The sequence below is a fragment of the Pristiophorus japonicus genome, unplaced genomic scaffold (assembly GCF_044704955.1).
Source record: "Pristiophorus japonicus isolate sPriJap1 unplaced genomic scaffold, sPriJap1.hap1 HAP1_SCAFFOLD_170, whole genome shotgun sequence".
NCBI classification, from domain to species: domain Eukaryota; kingdom Metazoa; phylum Chordata; class Chondrichthyes; family Pristiophoridae; genus Pristiophorus; species Pristiophorus japonicus.
This window is the reverse complement of record NW_027251383.1, coordinates 881146-897322: the sequence shown is the minus strand read 5'-3', so window position 1 is coordinate 897322 and position 16177 is coordinate 881146. Positions and strand designations below refer to the sequence as shown.

General features: G+C 49.6%; 1 non-coding gene across 1 annotated transcript; it reads right to left on the bottom strand.

Moving 5' to 3' along the window:
- Window positions 1-14785: 14785 nt before the first annotated feature.
- Window positions 14786-14858, bottom strand: trnav-uac (transfer RNA valine (anticodon UAC)). Its single transcript has one exon. It is a non-coding gene; the product is annotated as a tRNA-Val (tRNA).
- Between the last annotated feature and the right edge of the window lie 1319 nt (window positions 14859-16177).

Sequence of the window (16177 nt, the reverse complement as noted above, 5' to 3'; positions counted from 1 at the left end):
CCTCTCGCTGCCGTTGGTCTTTATAGGCCTCACCAACCATGCACTCCCGCCTCTCGGACTGCCGCCGCCTCACGCTGCCGCTCGGTCTTTATAGGCCTCACCAACCACGCACTCCTGCCTCTCAGACTGCCGACGCCTCTCGCTGCCGCTGGGTCTTTATAGGCCTCACCAACCACGCACTCCCGCCTCTCGGACTGCCGCCGCCTCTCACTGCCGCTGGGTCTTTATAGGCCTCACCAACCACGCACTCCCGCCTCTCGGACTGCCGCCGCCTCTCGCTGCCGCTGGGCCTTTTATAGGCCTCACCAACCACGCACTCCCGCCTCTCGGTTTGGTTCGCCCAATGTCAATGCAGATTAAAGTTGCCCATGATAACTGCTGTACCTTTACGCATCCGTAATTTCTTGTTTGATGCTGTCCCCAAACTCACTACTACTGTTTGGTTGTCTGTGCACAACTCCCATGAGTGATTTCTGCCCTGTGGTATTCCGCAGCTCTATCCATACAGATTCCACACCATCCAAGCGAATGTCCTTCCTTACGATTGCGTTAATTTCCTCTTTAACCAGCAACGTTACCCGACATCCCTTTCCTTTCTGTCTATCCTTCTTGAATGTTGAATACCTCCGAATGTTGAGTTCCCAGCCTTGTTGACCCTGGAGCCATGTCTCTGTAATCCCAATTATATCATATTTGTTAATTGCTGTTGATGCAGTTAATTCGTCCATCTTATTACGAATACTCCTCGTATTGAGGCACAGAGCCATCAGGCTTGTCTTTTTAACATACTTTCTCCCTTTAGAATTTTGCTGTAATGTGGTCCTTTTTGATTTTTGCCTTGTGTTTCTCTGCCCTCCACTTTTATTTTTCTTCTTTCTATCTTTTGCTTCTGCACCCATTTTACTTCCTTCTATCTCCCTGAATAGGTTCCCATCCCCCTGCCATATTAGTTTAACCCCTCCTTAACAGCACTAGCAAACACTCCCCGAGACATTGGTTCTGGTTCTGACCAGGTGCAGACCGTCCGGTTTGTACTGGTCCCACCTCACCCAGAACCGGTTCCCATGTCCCAGGAATTTGAATCCCTCCCCCCTGCAATACTCATCAAGCCACATAGTCATCTGAGCTGTCCTGCAATTTCTACTCCGACTAGAACGTGGCACTGGTTGCAATCCTGAGATTACTACCTTTGAGATCCTACTTTTTAATTTAACTCCTAGCTCCCTAAACTCAGCTTGTAGGACCTCATCCCGTGTTTTCCTATATCGTTGGTACCTATATGTACCACGACAGCTGGCTGTTCACCCTTCCCCTCCAGAATACACTGCAGCCGCTCCGAGACATCCTTCACTTTTGCACCAGGGAGGCAACATACCATTCTGGAGTCTCGATTGCAGCCGCAGAAACATCTATCTATTCCCCTTACAATAGAATCCCCTATCACTATAGTTCTCCCACTCTTTTTCCTGCCCTCCTGTGCAGCAGAGCCACCCCAGGTGCCATGGACTTGGCTGCTGCTGCCTTCCCCTGATGAGTCATCTCCTCCAACAGTACCCAAGGTGGTGTATCTGTTTTGCAGGGGGATGACACCAGGGTACTCCTGCACTACCTTCCTTCCACTGCTCTTCCTGATGGTCACCCATTCCCTATCTGCCTGAGTAACCTTTACCCGCGGAGTGACCAACTCACTAAACGTGCTATTCACGACATCCTCAGCATCGCGGATGCTCCAGAGTGACACCATGCGCAGCTCCAGTGCCGCAATGCGGCCTGTTAGGTGCTGCAGCTGGATACACTTCCTGCACATGTAGTCATCAGGAACACTGGAAGCGCCCCTGACTTCCCACATAGCACAGGAGGAACATGACACGTGTCCGAGCTCTCCTGCCATGACTTAACCATTAGATTACTTAATTTGGCAACATGCCAAAGGTTTCTTGCTGCTAAGAACAAGAAGAAAGACAAAGAAACAGAAAACTACTCACCACTCAACCAGCCAATCCCTTACCCTCTTGGCTGTGACGTCACCCTTTGATTACTTGTGACTTGTTTCTTACTTTTGACCCTGCACCAGCTGCAGCTCGCTGCTCGCTGCTCCTCCAGCCACTGCTCCTCCGACTGCCGCCGATCCCCGGACTCCCGCTGGGCCTTTATAGGCCGCTGCTCACACCTCCTCCGGTCACTGCTCCTCCCACTTTTGGAAAAAAATAATTCAGTCAGGCAGAGTCTGCATGGATTTATGAAAGGGAAGTCATGTTTGACAAATTTGCTGGAATTCTTTGAGGATGTAATGAACAGGGTGGATAAAGGGGAACCAGGGGATGTGGTGTATTTGGACTTCCAGAAGGCATTTTGACAAGGTGCCACATAAAAGATTACTGCACAAGATAAAAGTTCACGGGGTTGGGGGTAATATATTAGCATGGATAGAGGATTTGCTAACTAACAGAAAACAGAAAGTCGGGATAAATGGTTCATTCTCTGGTTGGTAAACAGTAACGAGTGGGGTGCTGCAGGGATCAGTGCTGGGACCCCAACTATTTGTAATCTATATTAACGACTTGGAAGAAGGGACCGAGTGTAACATAGTCAAAGATTGGAGGAAAAGCAATGTGTGAGGAGGACACAACAAATCTGCAAAACAACATAGCCAGGCTTAGTGAGTGGGCAAAAATTTGGCAGATGGAGTATAATGTTGGAAAGTGCAAGGTTATGCACTTTGGCAGAAAAAATCAAAGACAAGTTATTATTTAAATGGAGAAAAATTGCACAGTGCTGCAGTAACAGCGGGACCTGCGGGTACTTGTGCATGAAACACAAAAGATTAGTATGTAGGTACAGCAATTGATCAGAAGGCCAATGGAATCTTGGCCTTTATTGCAAAGGCGATGGAGTATGAAAGCAGAGAAGTCTTGTTGCAGTTATAAAGGAGATTGGTAAGGCAAGACCTGGAATACTGCGTGCAGTTTTGGTTTCCATTTTTAATACTGCTTTACTTGCTTTGGAGATGTAGAATTTACCAATATTTCGCAAAGATTCCTTGTACCTGTTCCCCTGCAGAGGAGAAGAATCCCTTTCTGGACTTTTAAAATGGAAGGACAAACTTCTGGACACAAATGAGTTTAAAGAGGAAGACGAGGCCTGCAGGGGATAAAAGGGGATGCATTCATGGAGCCCCCACAGTGTTTTAACTCATAAGAAAGAGAATTTAATTTGGACCTAAATTACAGAAGCCTGAGATCCCATAAACATCTCTGGGAAGCAGCATATCAATTTTAAGATTCTACAACATTTTGGCTGCGAAAAAAGAGTTACCGAATACATGACATGGGGCTAACCTCTGTGAAGCAAGTTCGTGTATTAAGGATCCCAGACTGTCTGGGGGAACTGTGCAACACCAATTCACACCCTAAGAGATAATCAAATTACCAACCATTATCTAAACTACACAACTCAAACAAATTACTGCTGAACAAGCCCGACAAATTCTGACAAAGAAGAGAGCTCAAAACTAATGAGCAGCTCCCTTGAAACAAAGAGCTGGGCCAGATTTGGTGGGAGATAAGGAAGCCTTTTTGGGATATATCTATTCCCAGTTTTACAAGGAAAAGAACACAAGCAGCCGGAAGTGGGGAGTGAAGAAATGGAGTAGTGGAGAAAACTGCAAGAAATCATCAAGGACCGACCGAGCATGCAAACAGCAATAGGCCCACGAAACGAAAGGTTGTCAGCAACCAAATTGACAATCCGGGCCACCACAACCAGCGAAACGACCAACCGAAACCAACTCAGCAAAAACCGAAGAATCGACATTTATTTCCACTCTACAATCTACTTCTGAACGACCAACGGGTGAGAAATTACCAAAAAGGACTAACTAAAACTATTCCTAACCAAAGAAAGTGGGTACTTACTCCATACATCCAAAACGCAACTTACCTCATCACCCCAACTGAAGACGATGCAGTCCGAAGTCCTCTCCTCCGTCCGGGATACGGCTCGCCTAGAAGGCCAAGTGCAGTGAACCCCGAAACCGCGATTTCGCGGCAACTGTCAAAAGCGATTGGTGAGCATAGCTCCTGAACCCCCAGAGCTATAACTTAGTTAGTCAGGGGAATTGAGAGCGGGGGATGCTAGGATAACTCGTGTAAATGTATCTGCATTCTCCTCTTTACCCCATTTAGAGTTTAAGCTATATTCTTTTCCCCATAGGCAGTATGTTGACAATTTCTTCAACGTGTTGCACCCCTTAGTGTCTATTGCTATTACTATTCTGTGTGTGTTATTAAAGATGTGCCTTTTACTTCCTTTTAAACACAATAAAGCCATACCTGCTTCCTATCTTGAAACCGATTGTTTGCCCAAGTCTGTCACAGCCCCTTTATAATTCAAGTGTCTAGAACCAAGGGTGTGGGAGCGATTCATTTAAGGGCAGAAGGGAAAGCTGACCCTCCGAAAACCACCCCTTACATAATGGTGACCACCAAGGGCCTCTGGGGCAAGGGACGTGATAAGAGAGAGAGTGGTTTCATGAAAAGAAGCAAAAAGGAAGAGGGGCTTTCCTCGTATGTGTTTAAGAGGGTAAATGTAGCGAAGCAGTGGGGACTCGATCTATTGTATGCTGAGCGTCCAGAAGATGCTGCAGCTCAATGGACCGAGAGCAAGGACCATAAAAAGTCAATAGAGAAGGCCATTTGGCTAATTTGCCTTCAGCGACAGATCCGGCTTCTAGATGAGGAGAATGAGAAATTCAAGGGAGTATTGAGGCAGGCAGAAGAGAGGTCCAGTGCAAGGGACACAGTCGGGGAAAGGCTGTGGACAGAGGTGGGACAGTGAAAGGAAAGTAGAGAGCTCACTAAAGAAAGGCACAAAACCTAACTGGACCTTTTACAGTGTCAGATTATTGAAGCCAAGAATAGCGAACTTGCATTGCGGGAATATAATTCCTGCCTCGCCAAGCAAGTTAAAGATTATGGGGAGAGGGTGAAAGACATTCAGGTAGCCTATAAGGTAGCCAGTACCAGGGAATTTGAGGCTGGTGACCATGGCCCCTGCCAGCAGCTGATCCAAGGTTTGAACCTTGCTCTATCCCGGGCTAAAGGCATGGTGTGCCTGGTAAACCCGGGTTTAGCCCAGGAATACCTGGTAGAGCAAGGAGAAACCCCTCAGTCACCGCCTGCAGCTCCCGGGAACAGCCCAGAGCAGCGGGGGTGTCAACCAGAGTGCAGGGCAGGTAATGATTGCGAACTACCAACACCGGCGGCCCCGAGTTTTAAATCGGTTTGGTAGCAGGGGGCAAGCAGGCAAGCCAATACAAGGAGGGCTGGAACAAGGGCCAATGCACTCGGTCCGGCAGCAGACGTTTGGCCCACCTGGTGCAAATGGGGCAGCAGGACCCCTAGTAAGCAATTTCATAGCCCCCATGACACCCAAAAACTGAGCGCTATGATAGGCCACCGAAGTAAGCTCACCCAACAGGGGGATCCCTCGGTACACTTCCTGGAAGTGGAACACACAGGGGATATTAACGGGTGCGATGATTCAGAGCAGGCTAAGCTGTTGCTCCTCTCACTCGACACCAAGCTGTGCCATTCCCTCTCTGCAGACTGCAGAAAGGGGCGAAACACGTACGATACGGTTAAGGAGGAGGTTCTAGAGGCCATGGGTATGAACGACGGGAGTCCTTTCTCTCGAGTGGACAAAACAGTGCAGCTCCATGGGGAGACTCCACAGGCTTTCGCCGACAGGTTGTGGCCGGTCTACGAAAGGGCCTGTAGTGGGGTTCTTGACCGGGCCCACCTGGCCCCTAACGAGCTGGCTCACTGGCTCCGCAGCCTGGTGGCAAACAGCTTACCTGGAGTGAAGGCCAAAGCCCAGGTCTGGTTTGATCCAAGAGATCCCAGAACCACCGAGAAGGCAGTGTTCAGACAGTTGACCCTGGCTTACCGGAACGGGAAGGTCCATCAGATTAAACCCAGCCAAGGCAAGAGAGAGTGGCATCAGGAAGGTGGGAACCCTCCCCACAAAGGGGGTGAATGTTTTGGGTGTGGGAAAAGTGGGCACTGGAGGAAGGACTGTCGGAACCCATGGAAAGAGACTAAGGGAAAGGCCACTTCAGCCCCAGCCCGTAAGGCCGGGGCAGGAACACCCGACTCATATGAGACACTCGTAGCCACCCTACAGACACTTATAAATGGACTGGGAGCAGTAGCTACCGCAAACGGTACAGTAGCCGGTACGGTAAATCCCACTGCTCCAACCCACCCATGTGTATGACTGGAGCCAACGCAGCCTGTGTACCTGTGTTCCCTGGAGTACGATGCCTGGAAGAGACCGTGCGTTACAATGGAGGTGGAGAAAGTGAACGGAACCTACCTGCTAGATACCGGTGCTTCCTGCACCCCTGTACATGCAGATAACCCGGCTACCTCACCTCTATCGAACGGGGTCCCATACAGTCTAGTGGGGTTCACAGGCAACGAGCAAACTGGTTCGTTTCCCATCCCGCTCACCATTCAGTTAGGGACACTCAAAACCAAATGGAAGTGAGTCCTGATGAAATGGGAGCAGGAGGGAAAATGTATCCTGGGGGCTGATTTTATCATTAGCCACTAGATCCTTTTGGATCTGAGGAACCACTGTCGATGGGGAGCCATAGAGACAGACAGGGAACGTGAGGTGGCGGTGATGCCAGAAAAAGAGGCCAAGGGAACGTTGTGTACCGTGAAGCCAAAGGAGGGTTATGACTTGGAATTACTGGTCAGTAACACCCCAGTGGAGTACCAGGCATATGTACGGGCACACCGTGCAGCATTCGCCACCCATAAACATGACTGTGGCAGGGTAACGGGGGTGGAAGTTAGTTTAGAAGGGATCCCCATTACCCAACCACAAAAGCAATATAACTTCCCCAGGGAGGCAGAGGTAGTCCTGACAACGGCGCTGGGATCACTGGTAGAGCAAGGGGTGTTAAGACCAATAGCAACCCATGTAAATTCTCCACTGTGGCCGGTTTAGAAATGGGACAACTCATGGAGGGCCACCGTGAACTATCGAGTGCTAAATAAGAATATCCCTGCCTGTGCACACAATGTAGCAGCCGTAGCGGACCTCAGAGGGATTATTCCAGCATCCGCGACCACTTTCACGGTGTTGGACATTTCAAATGGGCTCTGGTCCATTCTTTTAAATCGGGAGGACCAGTACAAGTTCGTCTTTACCTTTAAGGGCCAACAATACACGTGGAACTGTCTTCCCCAAGGCTTCCACAACAGCCCCAGAATTTTTCACCAATGCATGGCGAACTGTTTAACGGGCTTTAGCAGACCCCAGCAGTTGGTGCAGTATGTGGATGACCTGCTCCTGTTCACCGATCAGGGGGAGGAGCATGGCCCACTGCTGGCTGAGCTGCTGGAGCTGCTAAAAGAAGAAGGGTTTAAAGTAAACCCGAATAAGCCACAGATCGGCCAGAAGGAAGTCAAATTCCTGCGGCTGACTGTGCGCGCTGTAGAAAGAGCCATAGACAAGGCTAGAAGGGAGGCAGTACAGGAGTTACCAGCCCGCAACACAGTGACAGGGGTAAGATCCTTTCTAGCGCTCACCGGGTACTGCAGAGACTTCATTGAGGATTATGCAGCCACCGCAGCCCCTCTGCTCAGGCTCCTACACAAGGGGGTCGAGTGGGACTGGGATGAGGGGTTGTGAGGCAGCATTTAATCAGCTCAAGAAGGACTTGCAGACCGCGCCAGCCTTAGGAGCGATAGATGCAGGAAAGGAGTTTTTCCTGGAGGTGGCAGCCAGCGGGGACAGTTTGAGCTCAGTGCTGCTTCAAGAGCGGCACGGCCAGCTGAGACCGGTGATTTACTCCTCCAGGATCCTCACAGATGTGGAGAAGGGGTACTCCAACTGTGAGAGACACCTCCAAGCCACACATTGCGCAATGAAAATATCCTTGATCTTCACGGGAGGGTCTCCTCTAACACTCCTAACCCACCACACACCTACTCAGATGCTCCTAGATGGGATGATTAAGGACGGGACGGTGAGCAGTGCCCGCATTGCTCGCTGGACCGTGCTCCTCTCCTAGATGGACCTCAGAGTAGAAGGCCCCCATGAGCCAAGGCTCGCAGCCAACCTAATCTAACCAGGGAAAGCCCACAGGTGCTAAATAGAAGGGGTATGGGAGGTGAACATTGGCCTTCGGGCTGGGTTACACCCAACAGGCCGGGATATCTACGTGGACGGGTCCAGCATGGTATCTGCTGGCAAACGACTCACTGAGTGCGGAGCCTATGACCCAAGGTCAGGTATTGCCCGGGTAATCAAGCTCCGCAGCATCATGAGCGCCCAGCATGCTGAACTGTCCGCCGTAATGTAAATGGTGTCCCACCCTGAGGAATTCCCTCCGCCGTCCACGATTTGCTCGGACAGTATGTTCACCTGCAATTCGTGTACAGTGTACCTGGCTATATGGTCCCGTCGCGGATACACGTCCGCTGACGGGAGACCCCTGGCAATCAAGCCCCTGCTGGAGAAAATCATGACAGCGGTGGGGGAAGAAGGAAAGGTCTACAGACAGAAGGTGAAGGACCATTCAAAAACCGAACCCCGTGCAGAGGGAAACCAACAGGCTGACAAACTGGCCAAAGAAGGTGCCCGCACGGGAAAGTTCTGGGACCGCTATGACACCGGCCGCATAGCAGCGGTCAAGAATAAGAACAGGGCAACAGAGAGTACAGGGATAGCTTTGGCCCCGGACTTAAAAACAGTTCAGGCACAGGACCCGGTCCTGAAAGCTGTCCTGAACGCGCTAGCTAGAGGAGAGAAAGTAGAAGGTCCGTACGGCACAGCAGCCATTACCGTTAAGGAAGGCATGCTGTTTGAAGAGGGACAATGGGTCGTGCCACAGCAGCACCAGAGGGAATTCCTAAAACTGGCCCATGAGGGTCCAGGAGCGGGACACCCTGGGCCTGAGACCACCTGGCAACGGGTGGAACAGGCAGGATGGTGGCCGAGACTCAGGGAGGATGTCCGTGGGTTCTGTGCGAACTGCCTGGTGTGTGCTGCGAACAACCCTGACCCCCAGAAATGGAAGGTGTCCCTAGGACACGTCAGGAGGGTAGAGGGACCATGGCAGTCAATCCAAATTGACTACATCGGGCCCCTACCCACCGCCCAGGGTGGCTACAAATTCTGCCTAGTCCTGGTGGACGTGTTCTCAAAATGGGTTGAAGCCTTGCCCTGCCGAACAGCCACTGCACTAGGGACAGCTAAGATTCTAGTGAGGGAGGTGTTCTCCCGGTGGGGACTCCCACAGTATGTGGAGTCGGACCTGGGGAGCCATTTCACCGGGCAGTTATTGCAGGCAACCCTTAACCTGCTCGGCATTGAGGGGAAATGGCACATTGCCCAAAATCTACAGTCATCGGGTCATGTGGAGCTTTTAAACTACACCATTAAAGAAAGGCTGCGGAAGGAGACAGGAGACTCACCCCAAAAGTGGGTGGAGGTCTTACCGTTGGTCCTAATGGGGATCCGAGCCATCCAGTCAAAGAGCACGGGGTATTCCCCATGCGAGCTCATGACTGGCCGGATCATGCGGACCCCCACCCATGTCCTAGCCCCGGTGCGCACAAAATGTCAGCTCAGAGAGGTGAACTGGGACTGGTTTGTCAGGAACCTGTTTGATTACGTCAAACAGATTCACTGGCAGGCTGCTAGTAACATGGGCAGACAGCATCAGAGTAATCGATTGCTGCTAGAACCCAGCAAACACCACGAATGGGAGATAGGAGGCCAGGTCATGGTGAGGAACCATGCTCGGGTCGGGGTTTGTGAAGCATTATATATGGGGCCATATAGCATTGTCGACAAGGCAAGCCCGATGGTCTATGCAATAAAGCTGCCCCGCTGTACTAAGTGGTTCCACATCAACCAGTGCAAGCTGTACAACCCAGGGTCAGCCAAGCACAGAGGGCAGCCGGGATGTGTGAACTGTCCTTAGGACAGGGATCCTCCGTTGGCCGCCCCCGATGGTGGAGGGCCCACAGGGAATGTGGCAGGCTCATAAACCGTGCCTTTCGGGACGGTGAATTGCAGTACTGGAGGGGCTATCCCACCCATCGTTTGGGATTTGGACGCACCCCCAGTAACCCAAGCCCTGAGAAGGACCCTCCGTACACCACGGCCAAAGATACCGTGGTCACCGGCATCTGAGCCTCAGCGATTCTACCCTAGGAGAAGGGCAGCCTGACAGGAAAGGCCGAAGGTCAGAAGTACAGAGGCCACTCAGAGTAGGGACCCCCAGCCAGCCGCCTCCAGCGGTGAGGGTCTCACAGGAGCAGTAGCATCGAGCTGTCCCTGAGACAAGGGTCTCCAGCTCACTGGCTGCGGGGAAACCCTAGCATCCAGGCGGCTATCAGACCGCACCAGGCATGGGCCTGACAGGGACTAACCAGGCCACCCGGAGACGGGTGGCGGCTGTACATAGCTCTAATTTTTAGTCTAAGGTAGCTGACTGCAACACTTTACATTTTAAGGTTTAGTTTAGAATTGAGGGTAATGTTGCAGTAATGTTTAGGTGATTGTTTTGAGTTTGTCTTGTGTGTCAGCCAGCCTGAGAGCAGGCCTCAAGGACAGGATCCAGACATTACCAGGTGATGGACAAACCTCAGGAGACCAATTGATGTTGTTTAATTTTAATCTATGTTCTTCCTTCTGTAATGTGGTTGTACGTTGACTACATGCTGGTGAATATAATGTAATTGAAATGAAATGCAACTGTGCTGAAATGCAATTGTAGGGATGGAACCCCTTCCAAGCTGGGAGGGTGTAAACGTAAAAAGTTTGTACCTGTAAAGGGAAAAATGTGTATCTGTGGTGATGTTGCATAAGTGTAATGCATATTTTGGTATTAGTTTAGTTAATTTACAGGGAAGGTTATTTCTTGAGAGCTAGGAACTTTGCTCCCCTGTAAGATGATACCATAAATGACATGGTATCACAGCGGGGAATGTAGAATTTACCAATATCTCGCAAAGATGCCTGGTACCTTTCCCCTACAGAGGAGAAGAATTCCTTTCTGGGCTTTAAAATGAGTTTAAAGGGGCAGATGACGCCTGCAGGGGATAAAAGGGAATGCATTCATCGAGACCCCCCCCCGCCCCCCACAGTGTTTGGACTCATAGGAAAGAGAATTCAAATTAGACCTAAATTTCAGAAGCCTGAGATCCCCTGAACATCTATGAAAAGGAGCAGATCAATTTTAAGATTCTACAACATTTTGGCTGCGAAAAAGAGTTACCGAGTACAGAAGGTGGGGCTAAACTCTGTGAAGCAAATTCATGTATTAAGGATCCCAGACTGTCTGGGGGGAATTATTCACCCCATAAGAGATAATCGAATTACCCAATCAAGCACAATGGAAATCATGGTCAGGAAACTGGACAATCCTCAAACAATGCAAAACCAGTGATAGCACATTCTCACACCCTTATCGAGTTACTGCCGACAAAGGAGACATTTGAAAATCAATGGACAGAACAGTTTAAACAGAGCCCAAGAGATTTGATGGGAGATAACAAAGCCTTTTTTGGGGGATATATCTATCCCCCAGTTTTACAAGGAAAAACTAACAGAACACAGACGAGAACTCGCACTGACTCGAACAAGGACATCGACTGGAACACAGACACAGACACAAGCAGCCTGCTTCCTCTGCAGTGAAGAAATGGAACAGTGAAGGAAACTACCAGAATTCATCAAGAACTGACCGAGCACGAGGCCCACGAAACGGAAGGTTGTCAGCAACCAAATTGACAATCACTCTACAATCTACTTCTGAACGACCCAACGGGGGAGAAATTACCAAAATGGACTAACAAAAACTATTCCTAACCAAAGAAAGTGGGTACTTACCCCATACATCAAAAACGCAACTTAGCGTATCAACGGACGCACCCCAACCGAAGACTACGCAGTCCGAAGTCCTCTCCTCTGTCCGGGGTACGGCTCGCCTACAAGGCCAAGTGCAGCGAACCCCGAAACCGCGAATCACCGGCAACTGTCTAAAGGGATTGGTGAGCATAGCCCCTGAACCCTCAGAGCTATAACTTAGTTAGTTAGGGGAATTGGGAGGTGGGAGGCTGGGATAACTTGTGTAAATGTATCTGCATTCTCCTCTTTACCCCATTTAGAGTTTAAGCTGTATTCTTTTCCCCACAGGCTGTAATTTGACAATTTATTCAATGTGTTGTACCCCTCAGTGTGTATTGGTCTGTGTGTGTTATTAAAGGTGTGCCTTTTTCTTCTTTCTAAACACAATAAAGCCATACCTTCTTCCTACCTTGAAACCGATTGTCTGTCCAAGTCTTTTACAGTCCCTTCATAATTCCAGTGTCGAGAACCAAGGGTCAGGGAGCGATTCGGAACCGCTCATATAAGGTCAGAAGGGCAAGCTGACCCCCTGAAAACCACCCCTTACACTGCCGGCCACAACTCCTTCATAACCGATCTTATTCCTCTCACTACTTCTTTACCCATGGATTCCTCGTGAGGTTGTGGTGACCTGAAATTTCTAAAATCTTAATTTAAAACTAGAACTCTTCAACATTCTTAAACTCACATCGTGCTATTATATACATCTGCCACCCGTCTCTGACTGGCCAAGTTAATCCCTGTCCTTCTCCTTCCCTTATTCAGCCTCTGGTTTGCCTGTGTGGCCGGCGGTAAGGCGGTCTGTACCGCAGGACCCAGAGTGTTCTGACTGGAGGTGTGCCTGAGTCCCACATTATCGGGGGAATGGACCCTCTGGGGCAACAACACAATTCCCCTTTAGGTGTGGCTGCTGAGTTCATTTCATTAACTGAGGATTCTGCACAGCCGGGGGCTGTAGGCTGGGGACTCTCAGTTCGTGGCTGGTCCACCACGACCTCTCCCGTGAATCCCTCACCGCCGAAGGCCGCCGGCTGGGAACCCTGTCCGTAGACTGATCCCTGATCTTGGGTATTCTCGAACGGATGGCCAACCTCCCGGGGCTGACCCACTGAAACTGGGGCACTGGTGACCACGGTGTCTCCGGGAAGCGAGCCGGGACAGCTTTGTCAGGAATCTGTTTGAACATCTTAAACAGATTCACTGGCAGGCTGCTAACAACATGTGCAATGAACTCAGCACTTTAGCTCGTGTGTTCAGGACAGAACGCGTCCTTGAGCATGTATGAGGAAAAAGCTCCAGAAAATATTCTCGGCCAGGGAGCTTTCGCTTGTGAGGTGAACGTGTTAAGCGCGACACTGCGGAAACATCTCCACTTTCAGCACCAGGTCAGACAGAAATGTGAAGCGAGCAGGTGGACTGCAGAATCCCACTTTTAAGGAGTTGGTCATGGTGTCAAACAAAGAGTTTCACTAAATGATTAAAAATAAGAAATGTCAAAGTCGAACATGCACCTCCAGAGGAGACTGCGATCTGAACACAGCACTTTAAACCACTCCGCCACCCTGATTATTCAATGCTAAATGTGGCCACCTGCAGGGTGATTTTGAACTTTTGTGTCCTGACACATGAAATAAATGAGGGCAGTAGGCGTATCTCTGCCTGACACCGGGGAAACAGTGAGACAGATCTTGGAGCAAGGGTCTGGTTATTGCCAAACAGCAAAGAAAATATTTTCTGGAAGAACAATGTTGAAAATAATTGCAATCCCAACATGATTAGAACACACAACCTTTCGATTTGGAGTCAGGCGTGCTACCATTGCCTGACAAGGTCCACACATGAAGTCTGAGATGTTCGGCGATATGAAGGTTTCACAATACAAGGGGCTTTAAAATCCCCGCCCATTCCCACCAGGTATCAGAAGCAGCGCTCACCTGCCAGTCACCGTATGTATTTTTCTTAAACTTTTGTATTGTTTTCACGGGAAAGCATCATTAATTAACCCCTCACCTTCTTTTGCACAATGAAAGAAATGCTAACTGACGGAGAGTCGATACTTCAATCATTTGTCCTGTGCTTTGGGGAGTGGGCAGGGAAGTGGACCTGAGTCCATGATTGCATCGGCCATGATCATATTAAATGTCGGAGCAGGCTCAAGGGGCGTATGGTTGACTACTGCTCCTATTTCTTATCTTCTTATGTTCTTATGCATGTTGATCCATTTTACTCACTGTATTTTAGGAGTCTGGTTCAAAATCTTCATTGCTGATGACACCAGGAATCTGGGGCAACTTTTGTCAAATTTAACAGCACCGGTTATTCCGACCGTGCACAGAAATTAGAATCAGTATTGAAGATAAAATCCTACGGTGCTCATTTTCAGATTCAATGCAGCAGGATTTCAAATAAAGTAAAAGAATTTTACAGTGAAAAGATTTAGAAGTGTTACTTGTATTTGTGTCTTTAATTAAACTTTGTGGCGTCTGATTCCCGTTCATGCCTCTGCTGAATAAGAAAGGAGAGTTTGACGTTGACCAGACTGCACTGCCCCTGATATTTGTGAGCTCATCCTTTATATTCAGTGGTTTCTCGCCCTTTGATGGGCTGCAGTGTGGCGGATATCACGTTGGCCTCACACGCAAAAGGTCCCCGGTGGATCCGTTTTCTCTCACTGAAAGTTATCTATTTATTGGTTAAATAAAGAGCAATTCAGGAATAAGGGAGCCCTTTTGCCAGGAGAATAAATTGCAAATAAAAACAGCAAATTCTGCAAATCTCAGCAAATCAGGCAGCATTTGCCAGGAGACTCAACTCGCCTCCGATTGTTCCCATTTGGCAAGTTTAAACAAAATGTTTCTTCCTGGGATCGAACCAGGGACTTTTTGCATGTAAAGCAAACATGATAACCACTACACTACAGAAATCACTGGTACAACAGCCCCAACAGCTGACAAGTGAGCTCCCTCTGCGCTGATCGGGAATGAGGAGGCTCACCTGAAACAACTTCTGTCCCACACTGAAAGTTCTCAATCCTTCTCCTCCGCTGCCCTTTACAGAAATGTCACGGATCACCCAGCCACCGTGTTCACTTCCACATCCTCACAGTGGGGCCACAGAGGCTCCTACCGTCTCCCCGCGATCAGCGAACTCGCCCAATTTACAAAATTAAACCCGGAACACGTGCCCGGCAAAGGGCAGGAGAAGCCAGATAGTCTGTAAGCTCGGTCTATCACAGAAAGTATTGCTATTCATGGTGCTGACAGCAATTATTAATCGTCTCACAGACCTCAATTATTTTTATGCGATGAATTGATCGAGTATTGTTACCAGGTCAGTGCGGCGGATCTTAACCCCTCGACCACCAGGGAACAGTTATGATAGATGTTGATATATTTATATATATTTATATAAGGACCTGAATATCAACGGCTAGCTACCTTGACCTCATGGCGAACAGCAGTGCATCTAACTTTGAGTGAAGTAAATTGTTCCACAATGAAACCCATTTCATCTTTTGTTCCCTTTTAAACACTATAAACTGAGAGAGGGGGAATAAATAGAGAAATAAAAGCACAGCGATAAAGACAAGAGGAAGAGAGAAGGGGAAAGAAAGTGTCCCCACCCAGAACTAATGCAGAAACCCCTCTGCTGCGCTCGGGGTGGCCACCCACAGCCTGGATACACTAACGGGAGAACACCAGCGGCAGGTCGGGGCCATAAAAGGAACGGCGAGCGGCCCTGGGAGCAGCTTCGAGTTCCCGGGAGACTGCTCCAGGGAGCAGTGCGAGCTGTTGCAGGAGGGCGGCGGCAGCGAAGTGTGATGTCATCAAGGTCCAGGTCAGTGATTAGAGAGTGGGCAGATACAGCAGGAGCGGTGAGATCGGGGCGAAGGAGCGGCGAGAGACTGTGGAGGGATGTGATCGGGGCCCAGGGGAGGCATGAGTTCAGGGCCAGGGGCCCAGGGTTAGCACGGGCCAGCCCACACTGCGATATGTGTGCACACTGGGTCTGTGCAGCAGAGCTGGTCTCCAGTCGTCTTGTTTAACCCTTGCCACTGGACCAAGACCTCGGTCTGTCAAGCCTGTGTGATGGCTGGGGTGCAATGGCCATCACATGTTAAAAAAATCCACGCACAGGCATCATCCACCCTTCAACATACATTTCAGGACCTGGAATATTGAAACACCTGTGAACTCATCCTTTTTTGGCGAGGAAGCAAGTCATCCTTTCTTCGAGGGACTGC